The following is a 12,220-nucleotide window of genomic DNA, read 5'->3' as shown; positions in this document are numbered from 1 at the left end:
AGCAGAGTGGACAAGCACCCTCAGGCCAGAGAGACACAAATTCGAATTGTTTTTTTCCTGAAATTTAGAAATTCTTCAGGCATAAGAGATTCATAGATTGTTATTTGCCTTTAGTCAATTTCCAGAGCACTGTGGTGTCATCAATTTTGTCCAAATTTCTAGTTACTTTTAGGCAGCTATATTTGCTGGTTTTATCACTTGGCCTCAGCTAGAAATCTTGCCTTCAGCATTTATTTGAACATGGAAACTTGAAGTAGAACTCTGGATGCCTTACTCTGGATGCCTTTGTGAGTCATATTTACCCTAAAGACTGGGAAAGAAGCCCCACGAATATTCAGGGTCCACCTGTCACATCAGTGAAATTTTTCGGAGTCCAGCAGTCCTGGACATGCTGGAGCAGATCAGAATTAAAGGGCAAGTTATAGCATCTTATAGCGCAGAGCACGAGAAAGAAGTACAGCACTTGGTGGGCCTCCTTGCATTTTCAGAGAGCATACTCTCATCTGCCCATTTATCGGATGACTTGGAAAGCTGCTGGTTTTGAGTGGGGCTGAGAGGAGGGAAAGACTGCAGCAGGTTCAGGCTGCAGTTCAAAAGTAGCTGCGGGTTGGATATTTGATGCGGCGGCCCCAGGGGATGGTGCTTCTAGTGTGCTGATCGTGAGGACGCCCTGCGGTGTCCCTGGCAAGCCCCAAGAGTTAAATCACAGTGCAGAACACTAGAAGTCGGCTGCAAGACCATGCCATATTCAGGAGAGTTTTATTTACCATCCCCAAACCAGCTGATAGAGACTAAATACCTAACTATGAAGAGACAAGTGACGACATAAAAGGGGTGTTCAGCATCACCAGATGGCTACTGCCACACCCCTCAAAAAGGCTTCATGGTCAGGAGGCTCAGTGGCAACCTGTGATGTCAAAGATGTGATATATTAGGGATCAACCTTGAGCAAGCTCCAGGGCATGGGAAGCTACACAAAAGAAGGACTCAAACTCCATGCTTACCTGCCTCTGTAACACCTGTAGCTATCATTCAGCTCCCATGTGTGACCTTATGGGGATGGGAAGGCACATTTCAACCAACTGACAGAGGAAGAAATATTTTAAGCCTAGTTCAAGGATGGGGCTCTATATATTATTTCAGACCCAAACCACCCTGAATGGCACTAACCTTGCATTCAGGGGTAACCCTGAAAGACAGTGATAAGGAAATTCTCCCAGAAGGCCAACTGTAAGCAGTACTCATTGTTATGTGTTGGGAGAAGAAACACAGGTGAGAAAAACATCTACTCCTGGGTAGAGAAATGGTTTGGCTGGGTGGTCAGGAGCCTTGAAGGAGCAATACTGAAAGATTGGAGACAAAAAGTTATGGAGAAGAAATGTATACGCAGGCAAGAGTGTGCAGAATGTTTTGGGGGCTTTCTTCCATATCAAAGCACACGAGAGAACATCCACTGCAGGAGAGACAACTAAGCAACCAGGTAGATGGGCTAGCTCATTGAATGGAAGTCAGAGGACTTCCAAACCTACTTGCTTCTATACTTCCATCATCTGCCAATGAATGGAGCCACCATGTTGCAGGGATGGAAGCCCGAGTATGAGCTCAGCAACATGGTCACCTACTAGCCAAGGGGCATTCAGTTATTGCTGAAAGCCTGAGCAGCCAGCAGCAGAAACTGAGGCAGAGCCTAGATAAGGTACAAAGCTTGGAGAAAATGAGCCAGCCATGTGATGATAGCCTTTTTGTATTAGACACCTTCCACCTTGGAAAGGAAGTGTTTGTCTTACTAGGAATGAGCCAGTTCTGCCCCTGCATTCTTTGCCTGCAGAGCCCCAGCCTGTATCACTGTGCTAGTACTCCGACCACTGGTTGTTGTCATGGGATCGCTCCCAGAATCACTCAGACAAAGGAACCTGCCCAATGACAAAGGTAGAACTTCGTGAACCATTGTCTGGGAAGATGCAGCGTATACCTCAACCTCCAGCCAGTGTGCCGTGGAAGAAGAGGCCTATTTGGGTAATTTGTGCTTCCTGTCTTGGCCACTTCAGGCTGTGTTTGAACAGGTCTTGGTTCCCAGAGGAGATATGCTGGTGCCAGGTGGCACAGTAAGTGATCCCAGCATTCCAGTTAACATGCTGCTGGGGTAATTGACTCAGATCATCTTGGGAAGAGGGGTTTGCTCCTTCATGGCAGGCACAGGGAGAAGGATATCTGGAACGCAGCAGATTTATCAGGCTGCCTGTTTGGGGTTTCATGCCCCAAAATGACTGTATATGTGCAAATATAATAACTGTAGCCAAAGACACAATAAACATGTTGGTGCAGAAACCTGGAGGGAGGGACGGGGGCTTGGTTATTCCCCTGCAGAGCAACACAAATCAGCAAAGTGCTGGTTGAGATTACATCAAACAGGTGTAAGAGGAAAGAGATGATGGGTCTAGGAAGGGCCCCAAGACAAACTCAAACATTGGGAAATGCAGCTTGATCCACAAACCCTCTCTGAGAGACCTTTCCTTTCCTCTGTCCAGCAATGACCATTTGGAAGAAGTGATGACACAACCAAGCAAATGTACCCTGAACACAAGTGGGTCCACCTGGTGCGAGGGGTGGGTGGAGGCAGATGCTGTCCATACTCTGTCCAGCCCCACAGAAGTCTCTGTAGACCCTGAGCAGTGCACAGTGCGGACTAACTGCTTTGGTTAGATATTTTCAAAATGTTGTATCTATTTAAGGCATACTTTTGGTAAATTTCCATGGGATTTTATATTAAATGATTTTCAAGTGAGTCAAAAAGGTAAAACTGGCAAAAATCATGCATTTATGTATTTGTCTGAAGTTGGCACTGTTTATATTATATATCCATGTGATAAGATTTTGGATAGCCTAGAATAATTTGGGTTTTAAAAGAAATAATCTTTAAATGAGCACTTGGCAAGTTATTTCCCAGGATGACTTTTCTAAAATCAAAACGTGGTTACTTCTGGTATGTGATTCATATTCTGCTCTGTAAGAATGAATCTTTATGCGAGCTTATCTTAGAGTAAACATTAGAAAATCAAATACCTTTCTGTGTCTGTAAACATCAATCAAACAACCCAAACAACTTATGTGTCATCGACTACACACTTGGCTAACAGAGCGTATCTATGACTGGAGAGATAAGATAAAGGAACAGCAAGACAGTGAGTCCTGCGAATGACAGGCGACATAGGGAGGGCTCCTGGTGGGCTGGACGGTGAAGTGGGCGCTTCTGTTCAGGAGTGGGACCAGGCTCCCGGTGGGGAAGACAGAGGGCAGAGTGCGGGGAGGGGAACGTGGAACAAGAAGAGGGAATGCGAGAACAGGTTTGTGAGTCACCATGCAAGAAAACTACCTCTATTCATTCAGTTACTGTATATGGAACATCTTCGTGGTAGAAGTAGCCGGTGGGATGGGCAAAATGTTACAGATAAGGTCCACCAGTTTGGTGCCTGTTTGCAAAGTTCCCAGGAGTCTGAATTTCCTCTTGTACACCTTAAAATGCCTTCAGTGATGCTCAGAAATCATGGTCGTTGACCCTCATATTTGGTTCAAAGCTCAATGAATTCGACATTTGAAAATTCAGTGACAGAGTATAAATTTCAAATAATCATTTTCAGTAGCGGTATATGTATGTTTTATTAAATAATCGGTTCATTCTAAATGATTATTTCATCATATAATGTGTAATTATTTTATTTATGTGACAAATTTATATCTTACACCTAGTGCATACATCATAAAAGTGTTGCTTAAAAATTATTCATAAGTATTTAACTTTGAACACCTGTGGTTTATCCTGGAAAATCTACAGACTTTTAAAATTGGGGAAAGAAATCACTTATCTTGATATAATAAGTATTTACTATGTGTACTTTTTCTAATTATTATCTGCTTTAAAACAGATTTAAGGGGCACCTGGGTGGCTCAAGTGGTTAAGTGTCTGCCTTTGGCTCAGGTCATGATCTCAGGGTCCCGGGATTGAACCCCATGTCGGGCTCCCTGCTCAGTGGGGAGCCTGCTTCTCCCTCTCCCTCTGCCCCTCCCCCTGCTTGTGCTCTCTTGCATGCACTCTCTCTCTCTCTCTCTCTCAAATAAATAAATAAAATCTTAAAAAAAATAAAACAGATTTAAAAGAAATTTTGTGCTATTCGTTCAGGAAAAAATCCTGCCAGGATAAAACATAAGTCTTTGTGGTCTAAATGACCTTTAATAGCCTACTTAAAATATACTTGCTAATCATTTATGAGAATAAAGAATCTATATAAAACAGTATGCTTTGTCAGTAGTAAATTATTTTGAAAATAATATCTTAGACCCCAAAATAATCTATGGAGTTATATAACGTTAGTATTGGAAGGGACCTTTGGGTTTTTTAAGTTGCCATTTCAGCAGTATTGTGTGTTTTCTAGAAACACACACTTCCATAGTCTGTATACTTTAAAATAATTATTTTTGTAGAATACCTACAAGGTGATCCATTTTCTTAAAAAATAAGATATGACTGGGGCGCCTGGGTGGCTCAGTTGGTTAAGCGACTGCCTTCGGCTCAGGTCATGATCCTGGAGTCCCGGGATCGAGTCCCACATGGGGTTCCCCGCTCAGCGGGGAGTCTGCTTCTCCCTCTGACCCTCTTCCCTCTCGTGCTCTCTGTCTCTCATGCTCTCTCTCTCAAATAAATAAATAAAATCTTTAAAAAAAAAAGATATGACTATAAAGGCAACCTCTGCCCTATATGCGTGTGTGACTTCCACCCGTGTGCAGTCATCCCCAAGGCCGCCTGCTGTGAGCGGCGCCCAGAGCAGGAGGGGCTCTGCAGCACGCCAGCCCACAGTTCAAGCAGGGGTGCTCCCCCAGCGCGGCCAGAGATGCTCCCAGTGTCCCTGGCAAATCGGGACCTTGGATAGAGTCCCTGGCAGGCACCAATTCTAGAATCTCTATCTCTCAGAACTCAGATTCTGGAGCAAATCTGTGCCCTCTCCTGAACATAGCTTTTTCTTTTTGAGAAACAGCTTTTGATCTTCTAGAAACTCAATACTTAACCATGGGCTATCAGGTGACCATGTGAGGTGAGCTTCCATCATAAACTGGCTGTTGCCTGGCCCACCTCACCATCTGTTTGGGTGGGAAAGGCAGTAATCTATCATCAAATGGGAGTGGTATGTAAAATGCCCAGCTCAGACTGGTCCAGAAGGTGCAATTAAGTTGTAACAACAGGTGACCTAGATTCCTTCAACATCAGCCACCATGGAACTTGCCTCTTCTGTCTCAATCCAAGTCTGTGGGCACCCGTGGTATCTTTTTTTTTTTTTAAGATTTTATTTATTTATTTGACAGAGAGAGAGAGACACACACAGCAAGAGAGGGAACACAAGCAGGGGGAGTGGGAGAGGGAGAAGCAGGCTTCCTGACTAGCAAGGAGCCTGATGTGGGGCTCGATCCCAGGTCACTGGGATCATGACCTAAGCCGAAGGCAGACGCCTAACGACTGAGCCACCCAGGCGCCCTGGCACCTGTGGTATCTTTACAACCAATTTACCAGGGAACAAACTTGAGCCTGGTTCATGGATGGGTCTCCATGATGTACCGGCACCACCTGCATACGGAAACTGCACCACTAGAGAACGTTCTGGGGGTGACGCTGGAAGACACATATTCTGGGCTTGGATGTGCCTTCCCTGCCCATGATGCTTTTGTGGGCACCAGAATCTGTGGGCTCGCAGAAGTTGAACCTGCCATCGTGGCATTCCACATAATGTGTTGGTACACAGAACTTACTTCACAGCAAGAGAAATATGTATTTAGAGCTGAACTGCTTCAGCTTGAATCTCAGTGAAGACCTGAATAAAATAAGAAAAAGAATAAAAACTTGCGAACATCCAGGAGAAAAACATCCCAGGCAGATAAGCAAGTACAAAGATACTCAGGTTAGGATGACATTTAGCATGGTCCCAAAAAACCCCCAAAGGAATGCACTGGGCCTGGAGTGGGCTGAGTGCACGCAAGTGCTCTAAAAATGAGTTTGTAATGATAGACAGGGGCCAAATCCCGTGGAGATTTTTAGATCATGATAAAGAGTGTGGATTTCATGATTCTCAGTCATTCTATGTTTGTGTGTGTGTGTGTTGTCTTGTGTAGGTTAACTCCACAGCTTTTTCTGTGCCCACATCCTTTTGTGGGATAAAAATGTCAAATTTTTTAACTTAATACAAAGATAATGCTGATTGGCCCTCAGGGAGATCCTGTTCTAGGTAGTCAGCATATAATTCCACACATACAGTTCTTATCCTGCTTTGTATTTATGAGATCTTCTGCCTTCGTGTTCCCTAAAGAAACAAAATTTGCAATAACATAACGCTCCCTAAGCTGGAGGCATATGCTCATCTGAGAAAAAGAGAGTAAACATTTCTTCAACCTCTGGTCTTAAACGTGCAAATAGAAGGGATATATGGGTTTTCTAGTATTTCACACATTTTTATATTTCCTTTGAGACAATAAAATGGCTGGTAAATTATTTAGAGGAATATGTCTACATTATGCGTGGAAACAGATTCCAGAGTTCAGTCAAACATCAAATAAATGCTTGAATTTGCAGCAGTGCTCAATATCTTCCAAATAACTGCATTCTGAATAACAGCTTGATTCCAATCTGGAGCATAAATTCCTGTGTCTTTCCACATACAAGTTTGTTGCTGCCAATACGATCTCGCGTTTATAAGCACCCCTTCTGTGGTGGTTACTGTTTAGTGGATACGGTTCTGAGTGTTTTACCTTTATCAGCATGGATTTCCCCACAACAAACCAATGTGGTCATGATCATGATGATCATCCCACAGATGGCGAAACTGAGGCATGGAGCTATTCGGTAACTAGCCCCGGGTCACACAGGTTGCCAGTGGATGGGCCATGATTCAAATGTCCTCGATTTTCCCAGCTCCAGCAAAGAGAATACAGATATGCTCTTGATGGTTTTCAAGTAGAGCTTTGATGTTTAAAGAAATAATAATAAGCATGGATAGTGACAGATGGCTTTAGAATTTTAATGCATTGGTGGTTTTATTGAAAATATAACTCAGCTTGACAAAAATGTGAGAGGCAGCAGAGTTCAAAGAGAAGTGGTCAGAGAATCTTATTCAGGAGACTTTACTACAAAAAATGCACTGGCTTGTTATCTTCAGGAAATTATTGCTCCTCATTTTCTGCTCTCAGAAAATAAAGTGCACCTCTCATAACTGGCCAACCATCATCTTTTACAGTTTGGGGGTTTTGTTTTGTTTTGTTTTGTTTTTGTCACTGGAGTATTTGCTTTCCCTGTTTTTCTTCTGGCTAATATTTAAGCTTTAGTAGAAAGAAGACAGAAATGTAAAGTTACTCTATACCTTCATGAGGTTTGAACTGAGAGAGCGCTGTGAAAGTTATGAGTTGCAGTCACCTTAGAGACCCCGCAGCACGCGGGTCTCACCGGCGGATGCGCGCAGCTGGAACGCTCTGCTCCCCCAAGGATTGGCCGGGCCCCAGGGGGCTGAGGTCCCACAGTCAGGGTGCCTGGGGCCCTCCCTCCTCCTTTCTGTGTCAGCCCCTCACAACCCTGCTGTCTCTGTGCTGCCCTTCCCCCTGCACAGCCCCGACTACCTGCTGTCCACCTCACGCCCCACAGGTGCCCTGGCCAACTGGGCCCGAGAGGCGGACTTCCTTTTTGCCACCCAGCTCTGCCACTGCAAGACTCCAGGCGACATGGTCTTAGGAGTTTTAGACCCCTTGGGGAACTAATCTGAGGAGGCCGATGTTGCAGTAGCCACGTAGTAGATAGCCTCCCTGGAACAGACATTGGTGGAGGTGGGCCAGATCAAATCAGTAACACACCGAACGGGGGCCACAAGCTGAGTCCTTCCCACCTCTTACAGCCTGTGTGATCTTGGGTGCCGCAGTGAAGTGCTCCCAATATCACCTTCCTCAGTCACAAAAAAATGTTCCTTTCCCTGTGACTCTCTCCAATGTCTTTCAAGGATAAAAAAATAAAGAAAAAAATGCATTCAAAATTATTTTAAAATAAGAAAGGACTACAATGTATTCATTAAAAACAAATAAAAATCTTTCATATCATGATACAATTATTCATACCGGGGACATTAAAAGCTAGAGACGGAAGGTTAACCCAAATAAAACTTTGCAAAGTCAAAAGGAGTTGAATCAAGGAATTTCTAGGCCAGAAACCCATCAAATTAACTGTTAGCTGGAATAATACTCATTTAGGACAAGTAAATCACTTAAATAAAATGAATATTTTTATAAGGGTTATATCCCTTCACAGCATCGTTGTAATAGCTAGCTATTGCCACACCACCGTAAATACCCTCACACACGTTCTCCTCAATCACACTATTTTGTTTTTGTTTCTGTTTCTTTAACCATTATTGATAATATATGAAACCTGCTAGGGGATACACAGGCAACGCAAATATATTTTGAAGTCTTCATGGCACTTTAGAAGTAAGTGACCTGAAGTATTAGAACTCAAACATGGTCCCGAAAGATATATGGAAAGAAGCACATTTGACTTTTACCAAAAAAATAGCACAAGGGCATCAGTACTTTCCAAATTTCAATAAGTCTCTCTGAAGTAGGTCAGTCTGGCCCCGAGTTTCCACCAACCCTTAGAAGGTGAACTTAGAAGAAAGAGCTGTCTCCTGTGGCACGCACTGATCTTGGCTAAAGCCGAGGGAAGACACTTCACGATGAACCCAGTGTTTTCTTCCTTAAAAAAATAATACATTAATACCATAGTGAAGACAGAAATTTGAACTCTTTCACTGACAAAGACTTAACATAAAAACTTTTTTTTAAAGATTTTATTTAAAAAAAGATTTTATTTATTTGAGAGAGCGAGAACGAGAGAGAGAAAGCACATGGGGCAGGGGCGTTAGAGGGAGAAGCAGACTCCCCACTAAGCAGGGAGCCCCATGCGGGACCCCAGGATCATGACCTGAGCTGAAGGCAGTCACTTAACCAACTGAGCCACCCAGGCGCCCCAACATAAAAACCTTAAAAACAATATCTTAATAATTCTATTAACAACAGTGCAGTGTTTGTCAAGTTGTGACTCTCCAGCCACCTGTCCAGGGATTATTACCTGAGTTGTGTGTTAGAGATAAAACTCCTGGAGCCCCACCCTCAGAACTTCTGGTCCCGTGGGAGGGAGGGGGTCCTGGGAATCTGCATTTTAACACGACGCCTCGTCCTTTTCGTGCCATGTAATTTGAGAATGACTGACTCCACTCTGCTATCTTCAGACATGCATTCAAATACTAAAACTCGAATACTAGCTCTGGTATCCTAGCTGCAAAACCTTAGGAAAAATACTTGACCTCTTTAGATCTCAACTTATTCATTTGGATCATAAGAAAAGATATCTTATTCATAGGACAAGAGTGATGTTTACACGCTCAGTGCTTGCAAAGCACTCATCCTATTGCCTGCTACCTATTGCGTACTCAGTAGGTATAGCCTTTATCATTACTAATCCTTTTTTAGTCTTTTCAATTAAAGTATTAAAGAAAATCAATTTACTCTTTGGGAAAACAATTAAGATATAATGAAACAGCTTCCAGTGTAAAACTCTTTGGAAAACACCAAAGGAAAGTTGACTCTCTTTCTAATACAATTTTGTGAAGTTCCATTAAAGACAGAATATATGCACAATTAGGTACTGAGATGCACAAAATGTTGTTTACTAAATTTATTTTAAAATAAATTTAAATACGCAAACAATGAATCATGGAACACTACATCAAAAACTAATGATGTAATGTACGGTGATTAACATAACATAATAAATATATATATATAGATAATTGCGTATCAATATAAAAAAATAAATTTAAAAAATTTGTATAGATATCCCTTAAAATACTTTTATGGCAATTATGTATACTTCTTTTTAAAATTTCCCTCTGAATTGTATTGATTTTTGGTGCAACAATTATTTCAATTATTATTTACTCATCACAGCAGCCAAATAAAATTTCATCCATAGTGTACAGAATGTTGGGTTTGCATATACAGAGAGATTGAGGATAAAATCATGTAACATTTTCCTGGTTTCCACTGAAATTAAAAACACAATAACCTACGGAGGTTATCAGTGGCATAATAATGAAATAAGATAGGAAACTTCTTTAAAATGTTAAGTGAGTCAAATCATTGTCAAGTATTATTATCACTTCTGGTAGTACCACTTGTACCATTAACAGAAACGGCAGCCACATAATGCCCTTTGAATGGGAGGCAGTGATAAGAATATTGTCATTCATGCATTTATTTAGATAAAGAGAGAGAGAGAGAGTGGGGGAGGGATAGAAGGAGGGAGAGAGCATCTCAAGCAGACTCAGGGCTGAGCGGGGACCCCGACGCAGGGCTCAATCCCACAACCCTAAAATTATGACCTGAGCCAAAATCAAGAGCCGGACACCCAAAGGACTGAACCCCCCAGGCTTCCTATAATACTGTCATTTATTAAGAGTCCATTTTGGGGGGCGCCTGGGTGGCTCAGTCGTTAAGTGTCCACCTTCGGCTCGGGTCATGATCCCGGGGTCATGGGATCGGGCCCCGCGTCGGGCTCCCTGCTCCGCGGGAAGCCTGCTTCTCCCTCTCCCACTCCCCCTGCTTGTGTTCCCTCTCTCACTGTGTCTCTCTCTGTCAAATAAATAAATAAAATCTTTAAAAAAAAAAAGTCCATTTTGAGCCTGGTTCACTGGTAGAGACTTTATACGCATTATGACATTCAATATTCTCACCAACTGAGTGAGGTTAGTCATACACACATTTTTAAGTGAAGAACCTGAAATCTAGAGTTTTTAGGCAGTGTTACCAAAGTATAGAGCAGTGGCAAAGTTGGACAGGGACCAGATTCCTCCTGTTGTATCCGCAGGGGTCCTAGCCGAGGCTTGAGACCTGGCAGTAGCCTAATAATAAAGAAATACAGGGTAAGGTTTCTACTGCTCCCACTGCCCCCAGATGCTTCTTGTCTGTGCTGTACCAGAGACCCTTGTATTAGTTAGGGTTCTCCAGAGAGACAGAACCAACAGAATGTACACAGAGAGAGAGAGAGATTTTAAGGCATTGGCTCATGCAATTGTGGGGACTTGCAAGTTCAAAATCTACAGACAGCCAGCAGGCTGGAGACCCAGGGAGGAGTTCCGGTGCTTGTCAAAAAGGCCATCTGCTGGAAGAATTCCATCTGCTTCTAAAGAAGTCAGTGTGTCTTCTATTAAGGCCTTTGACTGATTGGATAAGGCCCACCACATTTTGGAGGGTATTCGCTTTACTCAAAGCTTACTGACGAGAAGTTAATCTCATCTAAAAAAATACCTTCACAGAAACACGTAGAGTACTGTTTGACAAAACATCTGTGTGCGGTTACCTAAGCCAAATTAACACGTCGTATTAACCATCACAACCTTGCAGCAAGGCCATTAGATCCAAACCACAACACTCGAGGATTAGTTACCTTGAGGGCAGCAAGCCACGTGTTTGTAGGCGGAATTTCAGATAGCAGTGATAAATTTTCCAAAATCTAACCACTTCTCTCTACCTCAACTGCTACCCTCGGGGGCCAACCCCCTTCCAAGTCTTCTCCCTGCTTCTACTGCTCCTAGACAGCCTATTCCCAACAGGGTAGAAACACAGTCAGTTATGGCATTCCTCTGCTTAAAAATCCTGCACTGGTTTTCCATTTCACTCCGAAAATCCAAAATCCTTCCAACAACATCCCGGGTGATCTGTCCAAGCCCCACGTTTCCTCTCACCTCCTGACTTTCTCTTCTCACGCCAATCCAGCCTCCTGAGCTGCCCTTAGCCTCCAGATTTTGCTGCCCCTAGCTCCCAGATTTTGCTTTCTGCTCATGCATTGGCTGTTTCTCTCTGCCCAGAACACTCACATTCCAAATATCCACATGACCGATTTTTTCACCTTTGTAAACCCTTGTTCCATGGCACCTTCTTAATGAGCCCTACTCTAACCATGTCTTTAGAAGCTGCAATCTGTCCCCATCTGGATTCATTTTTTATGGCTGTTTAACAAATTCCACCAAGTTAGCGGTTTAAAACAGCACCCACTTATCATTTCCCAGTTCCGGAGGCCAGAAGCCCAGGTGGGCTCGACTGAGTTCTCTGGCGGGAGTCACCCAAAGCAAGTGAAGGAGGA

This window comes from Eumetopias jubatus, unplaced genomic scaffold, assembly GCF_037043125.1.
Source record: "Eumetopias jubatus isolate StellerSeaLion01/CBP00866 unplaced genomic scaffold, mEumJub1_p1.0 scaffold_16, whole genome shotgun sequence".
NCBI classification, from domain to species: Eukaryota; Metazoa; Chordata; class Mammalia; order Carnivora; family Otariidae; genus Eumetopias; species Eumetopias jubatus.
The sequence above is the reverse complement of the archived record's forward strand: the minus strand, read 5'-3'. Positions refer to the sequence as shown.